Source organism: Manis javanica, chromosome 7, assembly GCF_040802235.1.
Source record: "Manis javanica isolate MJ-LG chromosome 7, MJ_LKY, whole genome shotgun sequence".
Classification (NCBI taxonomy): Eukaryota; Metazoa; Chordata; class Mammalia; order Pholidota; family Manidae; genus Manis; species Manis javanica.
In genome coordinates, this window is record NC_133162.1 from 74,920 (window position 1) to 89,732 (window position 14,813).

Below are 14,813 nucleotides of genomic sequence, written 5' to 3' on the forward strand. Positions count from 1 at the left end.
CCAGTCACCCAAAGGGGAGGCTGGACAAACAACCCCCATCCTAAGCCCGCCATAGTGGGGATGGCAGAAGAAGATTGACGGAGCCCAGGGGCTTCTCACCCGACCATTTCCATCACCAAACAGGAGTCCAGGGTTACTTTAATAGTAGACGGTCACCCCATCTCCTTCCTCCTAGATACAGGAGCCACCTTCTAGTCTTGCGAGAATACCGGGGCCCTACCACACCTGCCATTACTCCTATAGTCGGGGTAGGAGGTAAACAGATTTTCCCATTAAACCCCCCCCCCCACCTTTTATGCACAATCCAAGACAATCCCATACCTTTCTCCCACTCCTTCCTGGTTATGCCCCAGTGTCCCATCCCTTCACTAGGACGGGACATCCTTTCCCTCCTCCACGTTTCCATAACTATATCCACTCCCACAGCCCCCAGTACTCCCTTTTTGATGGCCCTCATAGCCGACGACCGCCCTCTACCCAATGAAAGCTCTGGTTCCACCCTCATACACCCTGTAAATCCCAAAGTTTGGGACATTACCAGCCCCTCCGTGGCTCTATGTCCTCCTGCCTCTATCAAATGACGTGACCCCTCTCAGTATATCTGTCAGGCCCAATACCCCCTAACCACTTCAGCCCTCATAGGCCTCCAACCCATCATTCAAGATCTCAAACAAAAATTACCTCAGACCCACTCACTCCTCATCTAACACCCCCATATTAGCTTTAAAAAAACCAACGGATATTCCCGCCTTGTCCAAGACCTTCGCCTCATCAACATGGCCGTCATCCCTATCCATCCCTTAGTTCCAAATCCATACACCCTTTTATCGCAGATCCCTGCCTAGGCCTCCCACTTCTCAGTACTAGATCTCAAGGATGCATTTTTTTCTATCCCTCTGGACCCCTCCTCCCAAGATTTTTTCACCTTCACCTGGACGGACCCATACACAAGACATTCTGAACAACTCACTTAGACAGTTTTGCCACAAGGCTTCCGAGATAGTCCCCATATTTTTGGACAGGTTCTGTCTCAGGACCTCAAACAGTTTCATCATGATCACTCCGAGTCCACCTTATTACAATACATGGACGATCTTCTACTCTGCAGTCCCTCGTGGGAACAGTCTCAACTTGACACTGCCTCCCTATTTAACCTTCTAGTTTCCATAGTTTACCAGGTATCCCCCATCAAAGCTCAAATCTCTTCCCCTTCTGTCACTTACCTCGGATTCCTTCTATCTCAACAAAGAAAGTCCATTACCTTAGAGAGAAAACGGCTCCTCTCTGACCTGCCCGTTCCCAAAAACCAAGACAGAAATCCTTTCCTTTCTAGGCCTGGCTAGGTATTTTAGAGCGTGGATCCCTAACTTCTCCCTGTTGGCAAGACCCCTATACAACCTCAGCAATGGCCCCCCTGAAGAACCATTATCATCCTCACCCCGACACCCCTTCATTAAGCTCCGTCAAGCCCTTGTGGAAGCCCCAGCTCTCCATCTTCCTGATTTGTCGAAGCCCTTCTCATTATACATTCATGAGAGGTCCAGTCAAGCTCTAGGAGTCCTAGGTCAATATTATGGCCCATCCTTTGCCCCAGTAGCTTATCTCTCCAAGCAATTAGACCCCACAGTTTGGGGATGGGCCCCCTGCTACGGGCATTAGCCGCTGGGCAGCTCTTGCAGAAAGAAGCTCATAAACTAACATTCAGGGCGCCCCTTACCATTCTGTCCCCACCTCACCTAAAGGACCTCTTAACCTACAAGTTTACAGACTCTCCATACCTCCAGACTCCTGACCTTACTGTCCTCTTACCTCCAAAATCCCGTTCACCCCCTTTGCCATCAATACCCGAATCATGACTTTTTCCTCCTTTACTGCTCCCCCGCTCTTTTTTTCCTCATTTCTATTGTCTTCCCCGCCACCCCAGCCTCCTTTGTATGGCGATTCAGTCAGACAGACTTACACACAGCATCAAACAAAAATTACTGCCCTCATTGCCACATCAGACTGCCCTCTGAAAGGCTGCTCCGAGCCTTTATACCTCCACTTTCCTCCCTCCACCGAAGTGTTCACTAGCAGCTACCTTTATTCTCCCTTCCTCTGCTTCCTCTATGACCAAAAACAAGCCTATTGCAGGCGATGGCCAGACACCTACGGGGGATGTCCCTACTGGTCTTGCCTCATTCACTACATGAGTAACTCCCAGTACCCACAGTATTACTCCTCCAACCGTTTCATAAAATATCCCAACAGCTTATTGTCCTAATCAATCCCAGATCCCTGAGACTCTCGATGGGCCGCCAGAGTCACAGCCTCAGTTTACTACGGGCGGTCCTTGACCCCCCACGGTACCCTTCATATCTCTTAAGAGTACGTTCCCTCTCATTCCCAGATCTCTCAAGTTGCATCAGATATCGGACATTCTGAAATAGTCATTATCCAAACTCTTGACAGCGCCTCTTCATCATCTTATTCCTCCTACTCTTGGTTACAGCTCATTCAAGACACCACCATCTTTCTCAACCACACCCTCAACACCGCCAATTGTTTCTTGTGCGTATCACTACAGCGCCCACTGTTGGCCGTTGTGCCCCTTAATATTTCCAACTACTCCTTCCAAGCAGAAGGACAACCCCTCCGCCCCCTGGCAGACATACCCCTATGGGAACCAGAATACGCAGATAATCCCACCATCTACCACTGTGTAAGCCCAACTCCACCCCCCCCTCCAGCGCACTTCACTGCCTCTCTATCTACACCCCTACCTCCGGCTCTAAGACTTTTACACAACCGGGACACTTCTTTTGGTGTAATGGCAGTCTTTTCAACTCACTGCCTCCCAACTCCAGCACACCCTGCATTCTCGCCACCCTAATCCCACAGCTTACACTTTACAGCATGGCAGAATTCCTTGAGCTCCAACCTCCCTTGCCCTTGCGCACAAGAAGGGCTGCTTTCCTTCCCATTATGGTCAGTATTTCCCTAGCCACCTCAGCCATTGGAGCAGGATTTTCAGCGGGAGCCTTGAGTCACTCTCTATGGGCAATTAGAGATCTCAACGCCAAACTTGAGGGGGCCCTGACATCCACCGCCGATTCCCTAGCCTCTCTCCAAAGACAGGTCACTTTGCTAGCCAAGGTCACCCTTCAAAACCGGCGGGCCTTAGATCTGCGTAAAGCCGAAAAGGGCAGGCGGCACCTGCGTCTTCCTTCGAGAAGAGTGCTGCTATTACATCAACGAATCCGGCATTGTAGAAACTGACATTACCAAACTCACCAACCTTAACTCCAGCCTCCACTCTGCTTCCAATTCCAACCCATTCTCTTCAATACTAACAAACCCCCTCCTTACCTGGCTCTGGCCCATTGCAGGCCCCATAATAATCATTCTTCTCGCCTGTCTCTTCTTACCCTGTATAATAAAGTTCATCAAATCCCAAGTTGGAAAAATCTCTAATCAAACTTTCAACCAGCTTTTACTCAGAAACTACCAGCTTTTAGCCACAGAAGATCCCTCACCCTCATGTAACCTCCTCACCACACACTGAGATGGACCCCTCTCTCCACTGGAAATTGTTCCTGGAAACAATGGCTGCAGAAGCCTGGCTTCTGGCACCTTTATCCTCTTGGCACCATTAGAGTCAACAAGTCCTCGACCTATGGTTACAGGGAACCTTCATTGATTTCCAACCTGAAGAAGTCCACATCTACTCGTCCTTAGTGTGTGGAGTCCTATCAACCCTTTCCTCCCAGTCCTCAAGCCCTCACTCCCTTCTCCGCTCCCATTCAGCAGGAAGCAGTCAGGGAGAAAGCAACGTCCACAACCCCATAGAGGAGAAAGGGGGGAATGAAGGGCCCCCACCCATAAGATAACAAACTCACCCCTCGCCTCCCCTAATCCCAGCACCTAGCCAATAGCCACCAGCCCCGTAGAAGTGACACCTCAATCAGCTCATGCCCCTTCCTATATAACCCAGCACCTTTCCCTAATAAAGCGGAATTCTCCGGTGAATTGCTGCTGTGTGTTGCTCCTTTCCTTTTACCCTCCTCCTATCAGCAGTGACGCCGATGTCCCTCAAACATGGTGGTGAGCAAAGCACCAAGTTTACTTTTCTGTCTACAACAGGCCCAGAGGAAGGATACTTGTGGTCTTCAGGGACACTTAGTCAGCGAATGCGGCTAAATACAGACAGCAAGTGAGGAGGAGGTAAAAGAGGACAGAGGACAGAGATATGGGTTGAAGTCGTGCACCACCATTTACTGGTTTTGATGGCTGACACGACCTGCAAGTGCCTCAGTGAACCCAGTGCTCTCTCTACGGCCTAGTTACCTTGCAAGATTTTTGGAAGCATAATGTAGGGAAGTGACATATAAGCTATGTTGTTAACTGTTCTGTACATAAGGATAGATGGGCAGACAAAAAGATGATGACAGATAGATGCATAGATGGATGGATGGATGGATAGATGATAGACAGATAGATGATAGACAGATAGATAGAAGGATAGATGATATAAAGATGACAGATGATTAAATAGATAATAGATGATAGATAGATAGACAGATATAGATACATATCGATTAAAACAAAGCTATTGCTCATAACCAGGAGAGCAATGATAAAAGCACAGAGTGAAACTACAAACAAAAAGGAAGAATGAAATCCAGTTTAAAAAGTACAATAAGCAGCCATAAGAAAACAAATCCTACCATTTGCAACAACATGGATAGAGCTACAGAGTATTATGCTCAGTGAAATAAGCCAGGTGGAGAAAGACAAGTACCAAATGATTTCACTTATATGTGGAGCATAAGAACAAAAGAAAACTGAAGGAACAAAACAGCAGCAGACTCACAGAACCCAAGAATGGACTAACAGTTACCAAAGGGAAAAGGACTGGGGAGGGTGGGTGGCAAGGGAGGGATAAGGGCGGGGAAAAAGAAAGGGGGCATTACGATTACCATGTGTAATGTGTGTGGTGGGGGGCATGGGGAGGCCTGTACAACACAAAGACAAGTAGTGAATCTACAGCATCTTACTATGCTGATGGACAGCGACTGTAACGGGGTTTGTGGGGGGGACTTGGTGAAGGGGGAAGCCCAGTACATGTAATTGTAGATTAATGATAACAAAAAAAAATTTTTTAAGTGCAATAAGGACACAGCTCTCAATTATCAGAATAAAAGGACAGGCTTTAAATGCTCCAATCAAAAGACACAGGGTTAAAAGAAGGGATGAAAACTCAAGACCACCTACGTGTTCCCTTACAGGAGAGTCACTTGAGATCCAAGGACACAGACAAACTACAAGCCGAAGTGGTGGGCGCAGGTACCCTACACAAGTGAAACTAAAAAAAAAAAAAAAGATGGGTTGATGGGATTAAAGACAGCAGCTCACGTGACAGGCGAGGCAGAAACCTCCTCCCAAGACCACATACATACGTACAATATGGAAATGTAACAACTACACCAAATCCTGGAAGAGCAGCAGGGAAGAAGGCTGCTGCGGCGGGCTATCTGTCACCTCAAGGAGAAGGGTGACATACCAAAGCCATGATCCAGAGGTGTAGGGGCCCGGCCTATGGCCGAGGCTGAGCCCCACTCTAGCTGGACAACGCCCTAAAGATGGCGCCTGCTTCCTAGACACCACCCTTCCTGGCCCTACAGCTCAGCGCATAAGGAAGTCTCCATGATTGGCTTGTCCCCATTTCCATGCTTGTGCTCATAGCATGCTTTTCACATGTTTCCAATAAGACTGAACCTGGCACGTGATCAGTCAGCTGATTGGTTGGGATATGCTATATAAGCTGCTGCCCTGGAGGAAGTGGGTGTGGTTGTTGTTTTTTTGCTTTTGCCTTTCCCTAGATGGATCCTCGGAGGCCCATAATAAAGATTCCTAACGAACCAGGCCTTCGGTGATCGTTATCCTGCCGTCGCCCTAGGTGGCGGGACGCGATACAGAGGGACCCCAAAGCCCTTCCCACACCCAAGCTCATGGGGGGGAGGACAAGAAATGGAACCGAGGAGGGGGGTGGAGGCCTAGGACTGCCGAACACCCAGCCCTGGAGATGTGCTCTGGGAGCACAAACCTACCGTACACATGGTGCGCTCTGGAGGATCGGTGGGGTCGGAAAGTGAAGGCAGGCAGAAGACTTCGAGAGACTTGAGATTCCAGCCACTTGTGGGACAACACAGGGATCCACATCCGGCCACTGTTGGACAAAAGGAAGGGGGGCATTCTGAGAGACTTCCTAACAGCGAGAGAGCTGCTAAAGGGACAAGGCTTCCACAGAGCTTGCCACTCAGGAGAAAGGACAGGTGCGCCAAACTGCCTGGATGCACTCTGCCCAGCAGGCAGGGGAACTTTTAGGAGCTCCGGGTGCTCCAACCCCCCATCTGGCCTTGCAGCTCTGAAGCCCCCTGCCATGCTGTGACTGATACACAGCCTGCCTCCCCGCCAGCACCGGCTTACAAACCAGCAGCTCCCACCATCACGCCAGGCCAGCAAGAGGACGGCCCCACCTACGGCAGCTTCTCCCTGTGTGCTCCGCAAACTGGCCCTGGCAGTGGAGACGGGCACTGCGGCCAGGAAGCAGGAAAGACCTCAATCCTCCAGGCGGGGGAGGGCACCAGCGCTGATCCCCCTGTGATCCCTGCCATCCCAAGGGCGGAGCAGCTCCAGAGAGTAAAGCTGCTGGGAGCTAGAGGGCACCACCTACAAATATGAAATGTCAAAGGAACCTAGTAACTGGACTCAAATCAATCTTCCTGAAAGAGATCTCAAAATAAATATCAGGAACATGCTCATGGAGCTACAGAAAAAACTTGCCCATCTCTTGAGCACAATTCTCTCTCTCTCTACCAGGAGCACTGCTGAGGCTCTGTTCTGAGAGAGATACTGGGACAGCCCAGCAGGAATGGCAGAGCTCTCAGGTCCACCCTGGCTGGTGCCAGGACAGTCCCACACGGGCTCTGAATGAACTGCAAAAGGGGGACGCCGCACGTCTAACTCCACAGGAAAGACAATAGTGCCGCATGCTAGCCTTCCCATTAATGGCTAGTGGCTACGTAGCTCCACCAATACCAGGTGACGTCAACACCCCGGGCTTTATCTCCTTGGCAACCTTTTTCCCTATGACCCTTGAAAGCAGCACATGGAAAGATACCACCCACCAGTCTCCACACCATCTCACTTCTCAGCTTAGGCTCGATGTTCCCGTATCACATCTTCTCCTCTTCATTCCAGTTTCCTCCGTTGGTTGGTGTTCTGGAAAAAAAAAATTAGTCAGAATTGGAATGAAATGGCCTGGGGTATAAGATTCTGTTTGAACACCATTAGTAGAAGAAAACCACATCCTATGGATGGGAGAATATATTCATAGATGACATATCCGATAAGGGGTTGCCATCCAAAATATGTATTAAGAGCTCACGCACTTCAACACACAAAAAGCAAATAATCCAATTACAAAATGGGCAGAGGATCTGAACAGACACTTCTCCAAAGAAGCCTGTGGCCGACAGGCAAATGGAAAGATCCTCCACATCGCTAATCATCTGAGAACTGCATATTAAAACCACAATGAGTTATCACCTCACACCAGTTAGGATGGCCAACATTCAAAAGACCAGCAACAACAGATGTTGGCAAGGGTGTGGAGAAAAGGGAACCCTCCTACACTGCTGATGGGAATGCCAAATAGTTCAACCATTGTGGAAAGCAGTATGGAGGTTCCCCAGAAAACCAAAAAACTGAAATACCATTTGACCCAGGAATTCCTCTCCTAGGAATTTACTCTTAAGAATGCAGGAGCCCAGTTTGAAAGAGACATATGTACCCCTATGTTTATCAAGAAATGGAAGCAACTTAAGTGTCCATCAGTAGATGAATGGATAAAAAGGTGGTACATATACACAATCTAGTATCATTCAGCCATAAGAAGAAAACAAATCCTACCATTTGCAACAACATGGATGGAGCTAGAGGGTGTTATGCTCAGTGAAATAAGCCAGGTGGAGAAAGACAAGTATTGAATGATTTTACTCCTCTGTGGAGTATAAGAACAAAGCAAAAACGGAAGGAACAAAACAGCAGCAGACTCACAGAACCCAAGAATGGACTAACAGTTACCAAAGGGAAAGGACTGGGGAAGATGTGTGGGAAGGGAGGGAGAAGGGGGAAAAGGGGGCATTATGATTAGCACATATAATGTGTGTGTGTTGGGTGTGGGGTGGCAGCACAGGAAAGGCAGTACAACACAGAGAAGACAATTGGTTATTCTACAGCATCTTACTACACTGATGGACAGTGACTGTAATGGGATATGGGGTGGGGACTTGATAATGGGGGGGGGAGTCTAGTAACCACAGGGTTGCTCATGTAATTGTACACTAATGGTAACAACAAAAAAAAACTCACAAGCTATGACCTCACACCAGTCAGAATGCCTAGTACCCAAAAAACAAGAAATAACAAGCGTTTATGAGGATGTGGACAAAAGGGAACAGTCACGCACTATTGATGACCATGTAAATTGGTGCAGCTACTATGGAAAACAGTGTGGAGGTTCCTAAAAATATTAATAGTGGTATGATATGACCCAGCGTTGTTTTTCATACACAGCAGTGTAACTCCTTTCAGGATACCGGACCTGTTTCCAATGCATACAACACCAAGCAATTCTCAAACACCAGCAGGGTGTCTGAGAACTCAATTCTGAGGCTATCTGCCTGGAGACAACACCAGATTCCACAGGGTAAGATTTCTATCCTCAAGACTGCCCTCCACCCCAGCTCCAGAGCCTGGTTGCAAGCCCCATGCAATTACCCTGTGCTTCCCACCTGCAGGCTAAGATTGGGGGTTCCAACAACCTCCCCCTTAGGTCTGCCCAAGTTGCTAGGGTGCCTCAGAAGCTCAGGAGAACACTCACGTTTACTAATTTAACAAAGAGTACCATAAAGGACACAACATCCGGATGAACACACACATATGGCAAAGTCCCAAATAAAAGAGCTTCTATCCTCCTGGGGTGCTTGAGGCCTGGCATGGTGGCATGTGCAGGCGACCTGGTTCCCCTAGCATGGAAGCTCTGACAGAGAAACAGGAGATGAGAGAAAGAGATGTGCTCTTCTCATAGGGTTTTGTGAGGGCTTCACTCCAGAGCCATGACTGACTAAATCACTGGCCATTATTGATTCAACCTCCAGCCCTCATCCCTTTCCTCTTCCCTGGGGGCTGAGGACTGAGAGCTCCCATCCTCTAATCACAAGCGTGGTGCCAGCCTCTACCCTGGGATAGGGCCCCAAAGCCTCTGCATTAACCTAACAAGACACCCATTGGACAGTTATGGCTCAGAAGGATTTTCAGGAACTGTGGATGAGGAGCAAAAATACCTAGGAAATGTATTTTGGTTGTCTGAATTACCAAATATTTCCTTCATCAACCATTATATCACAACAGGTGTCCCCACATACTCAAAATGCCTGCAGGAGGAGGCACAGAGCTCCCCACTTCCACCATAATTTCCTTCCTACTCATGACATTGATCTGTACCAAAGACGATCCCTTTCAGGAGGATACAGTCAAGGCTTCCGACATAATGCCAAGGCTGAGGAGGCCCTCCTCCCCAGGGACATGGGGCAGAGAGATGGGAGAAATGGCCTCAGGAGTCTGTTTTCCTGAAAGCCACTCTCCACTCCCCCAGCCTCAGCTGTCACCTCACCACCCAGCCTGACACACAGGGGCCTGCGAAGAACAAAATCCTGGAGTCCGAGCAGCTGAATAGCTGTCGTCTGCACTCAGCTTTGCAATGCGAGGGGTTCCACTCCTCTCGGGGTTCAGATTGGAAAAACCCGACAGGGAAGAGGAAGTGGCCCAGCGACTCCCCATTGCCATGTCGAACAGGGCAGTACAAGCTCCACTTCCGCCAGAGATGCTTCCTGGCTGTCTGAGCACTTGCAAGGCAGCACGATAGGGTGTAGTTAAGGGGGAAATTTTCCAAATCTAGAATTTTAATTTCCTGAGTATGAGTAGACTTTCTGCTGCTATGACTACACTGGAGCACAAAGAATGTCTAAGCAGCAGGTTCCACTTCTGAGTGACAGCACCCACCTTAACCATTCACTGCTGCCTCTGGTGACCAAGATGAGAACTAGCTGGATGTTACTAGGAAGTTTTGACTGTCAAACAAAAGTCCAAGTTTTTGAGACACCCTCTCAATCCACTCTCTGCATTCGCAGTGAGACAGAGCAGAGAAATGGGACGAGGGCCATGCCACTGTGAAATATACCCAGCCTAGAAAAAGCCCACTTTATACTTTAACTTCATCTACATGCTGTTCTGCTTCTTCCAGCCCCCCTATCAATTAAGGAACCTTGTAACCAGGACGGAGATAGACCTCCGAAGTGTAAGTGAACCTAGGGGGATAAAAAAATGCTGAGATCTGGATCAAGACAGTCCCCTGAATAACCCTACTCTGAAGACAAAACTTCAAAGGAATTAGGAATCACCTGTATGCAGCATGCCTTACCCCCACAGCTACCCAAAAGGTCCTTAACTGGACCTCCTCTCTCAGGTCACCTGCACTCCTGTCTGGGTGTGTACTGTCTGACAGTAAATGAACCTTCTTGTTGCACAAGCCAACTGGACTTGTCTTATCTACTCTTTACCCTAATCAAGACAAAAGCCCTGTGACCTCAACCTCCAGAGGTAAACGTCTCTGTCACTTTGCTACTTTATTCAGCTTTCTAGTTTTACAAGCCTTTTCTCTCTCCGTTTTACTTAAGGCCAGTGGGGAAGGAGTAGTTCTTAGAACATAATCTCACTCCATTCAGGGCTCCATGGCTCCCCAAATTCTGGGATTGTAGGGATATAATTCTCACGCCGTGCAGATCAAGTGGACACCAGATGCAAGGTGATGGCATCTGTCATCATTACCACAGCCATAGCCATAAAACTGGGAATAGCCCCATTCCACTTCTGAGTTCCAGAAGTAGCACAAGGAACCCTGCTGTCATAGGGCATACTACTATTAACTGGACAAAAAAATCACACCCATCTCAGTTCTATGTCAAATTTCACCCACAGTTAACATAAACTTGATAATACCTAGAGCAACACTCTCAATTTTAACTGGAGCAGGTCTAAACCAAACACAATTACAAAAAATTATAGCTTACTCCCCAATTGCCCACATAGGTTGAATGACAGCATATAATCCAAATATTATTATTCTAAATCTCCTAATTTATATTATAATGACCCTATCAATATTCATAATGCTAGTATACAACTCAACAACAACCTTATCTTTGTCTCACCTATCAAACAAGACACTGCTAATTACAACCATTATGCTCACAATCCTAACTATACTTGGAGGCCTTCCACCATTAGTCAGATTTTTACCTAAATGAATGATAATTCAAGAACTTAGCAGAAACAACATATTATCAATAATAGCAGTGATAGCTCTACTAAACTTATATTTTTATATGTACTGACTTACTCCACAACACTAAAAATATTCCCAATAACCAACAATATAAAAGTGACAATTTAAAACTACAAAACACATAAAATTACCCCACCCCTAATTATTCTATGTACAATAATACTTCCACTAGTTCCAACCATATCAATTCTTACCCATGTTCATCAATCGTTGATGATTTTCAACTAATCACAAAGACATCAGCACATTATACCTTTTTTGGCGCTTGAGCTGTAATGGTGGGACCTGCTCTAAGCCTCCTTATGGTGCTGAACTAGGCCAGCCTGGGACCCTCTTAGGTGGTGATCACATCTATCATATAAGTGTAACAGCACACAACTTTTTAATAATTTTCTTTATGGTGACAGTATTATAATTGGGGGGCTTTGGAAACTGACTAGTGCCTTTAATAATTAGTGCCCCAGACATAGCATTTCTCCATATAAATAACACAAGCTTTTGAATCCTTCCTCCCTCCTTTCTTCTTCTCCTAGCATCCTCTACAGTCAAAGCAGGAGCTGGAATGGGTTGAACCATATAAATTACTTAGCAGGTAATTTAGCACATGGAGGGGCCTCAGTGGATTTAACTATTTTTTCTCCTCACTTGGCAGGTGTCTTATCAATTATAGGGGCTATTAACTTCATCACAACTATTAACAACATAAAACCTCCCACTATAAGCCAATATCAAACTTCACTATTTTTGTGATCAGTTCTAGGAGTTACAGCCATACTCCTACTACTGTCTCTACCCTGTTCTAGCTAATGGCATTACTATGCTTTTAACAGATTGCAACCTAAATACATTTTTTGATTCTGCTGGGGGAGGGGATCCAATTTTATATTAACACTTATTCTGATTTCCGGTCACCCCGAAGTATTTATTTTAATCCTTCCTGGCTTTGGAATCATCTCTCATATTGTAACCTACTATTTCTGGGAAAAAAGAACCTTTTGGGTACATGGGCATAGTCTAAGCAATATGTCAATTGGCTTTCTAGGCTTCATTATATGAACATATATATTTACAGTAGGCATAGACATTGATACACAAGCCTGTTTTACATCTGCCACTATAATTATTTCAATTCCAACAGGTGTGAAAGAATTCAGTTGATTAGCAACTCTGCACAGCAGAAATGTAAAATGATCCCTGGCCATATAATGGGCCCTGAGCTTTATTTTCTTGTTTACAGTAGGGGGCTTAACTGGTATTGTACTAATTAATTCATCATTAGATATTGTTCTTCATGATACTATGTAGTAGAGCCCATTTTATTATGTGGTCTCCACGGGTGCAGTTTTTGCTATTATGGGGGGGATTTGTACATTGATTTCCTCTATTTTCAGGATATACCCTCAACCCTACATGAGCAAAGATTCACTTTACAATTATATTTGTGGGTGTTAATATAATTTTTCCCTCAACAATTTCTCAGACTTTCAGGAATACCACAACATTACTCTGATTACCCAGATGCTTACATAACATGAAATACTGTGTCATCCATAGGATCCTTTATTTCACTAAGTGCCATTATAATTTTTATAATCTGAGCTTTTGCTTCTAAATGAGGTGCACATAGAACTAATACTGACCTTGAATGATTACACAGCTGCTCCCCACTTAAATATACTTTTGAGGAGCCTGCCTTTGTAAACTTAAGCAAACAAGGAAGGAATCAAACCCCCAAAAGATGGTTTCAAGCCAGTATCATAACCTCTTTCTCAATTATTGAAGTATTAGTAAAATTTGCATAACTTTGTCAAAGTTAAATTATAGGTCTTAAGTCCTTTATACATCCATGGCATGCCCCTTTCAACTCAGGCTAAGGCCTTGGGAGCCACAAGCCTAGAGGGAGAATGAACTCGATGCTACCTGACATTTACCCCAGGAAACTGACCCTCTGGCTGGGCTTCACGGGCATCAGGGTCTGTAAGTAACACCAAGGAGAGGAGGGCCAGGGGTTCATGTGCTGCAGGCCTCCTCACCTTCTCTGTCCCAACGCTACCCTCTGTTTTGATGGCACCATGGAACAAAATGTTACCTCTTATACTGTACTTCATTATTTATTTTCTAATAGCATGCACCAGATTGAGTTGCATCAGCAAGCAGGAAGGACCACTTCACTAAGTAGCCTGCCTAGATGGCTGCAAGACAGAAACTACCCATTCCTACACCCACAGATGCATGTATATTAGAGCAGCCCGAGTTTACCTCCACAGAGTGCCAGAATACACGGTGTGTTTCTCCAACACTGACCCTTGTGTCTAAGGACCACAATTTTTGCTCTTAAGAAACTCTGCACCAAAATACATACAGTAAAATGCACAAATCAATAAGTTCAATGAATTCTGACATAGGTACACAGATCACCATCACCTAGATCAAGATACTTAAGAAAGTTTGCACCAAAATACATACAGTAAAATGCACAAATCAATAAGTTCAATGAATTCTGACATAGGTACACACATCACCATCACCTAGATCAAGATATCAAATATTCTCATTTTCTCACCCCTCACCTACTTCAAAGACATTTTTGCCAAGGAGGCATACAGATGCTCAATATCACTCACCATCAGGGAAATGCACGACTAAGCCCTATGAGATGTCACGTCCCATCAGTCAAAATGTCCAAAATACAAGAGACAAAAAAAATAACAGGTGTTGGCAAGGATGTGGAGACAACGGAATGCTGGTGGGACAATGGCTCCAAGTTGATGCAGCCACTGTGGAAAGCAGGAGGGAGGTTTCTCAGAGAACAGCTGTGCTCTCTCTGTCATGCTTTGGGATGAGGAAAGGCACTGAATGGTGGCTTTCTAAAGATGCTAAAAGGAATTACCTACCTGCCTCATGTGACCCTGGTGGTAGGGAACAGCAGATGTTTGCAGAAATGGATCAAGTAGAACTTTCATGAATTGACTTCAGAGAGATGAAGTTGTTCCCTGTGGAGACTTTATAGGAAATACAAAAATGTCAGTAAGAGGATGAACCTGACCCACTGGGCTTCCCTACTAAGAAGGGACAGTCCACTAGCAGACGGCTTTTTGGAGGCAGAGAGAGTGGGTCATAGGGGAAGCCCTGGTTTGCAGGCAACCTGCCAAGTGGAAGGGGGTGGGGAAGGATGCTCTCACTTATGACTATGCATGCTCCAGGGGCCTCCCTCCCTGCTGAGGTCAATCTCCCCAGCAGCCCTCCCCAGTCTCCCCACCTGACTTCTCCACTTGGCAGTTATGGAAAGCCATCTGCCTTCCTCAAGCTCTCCTAGTGCACAGGCACCCAGACACACTGTCCCAGACCGCACAGTGCTCTAACA

The 14,813-nt window shown here is 46.4% G+C and overlaps 1 pseudogene; it reads right to left on the bottom strand.

Annotated features, from left to right (window-relative positions):
• The window catches only part of LOC140850534 (uncharacterized), a 69,177-nt pseudogene that overhangs the window by 5,163 nt on the left and 49,201 nt on the right, over window positions 1–14,813 (bottom strand).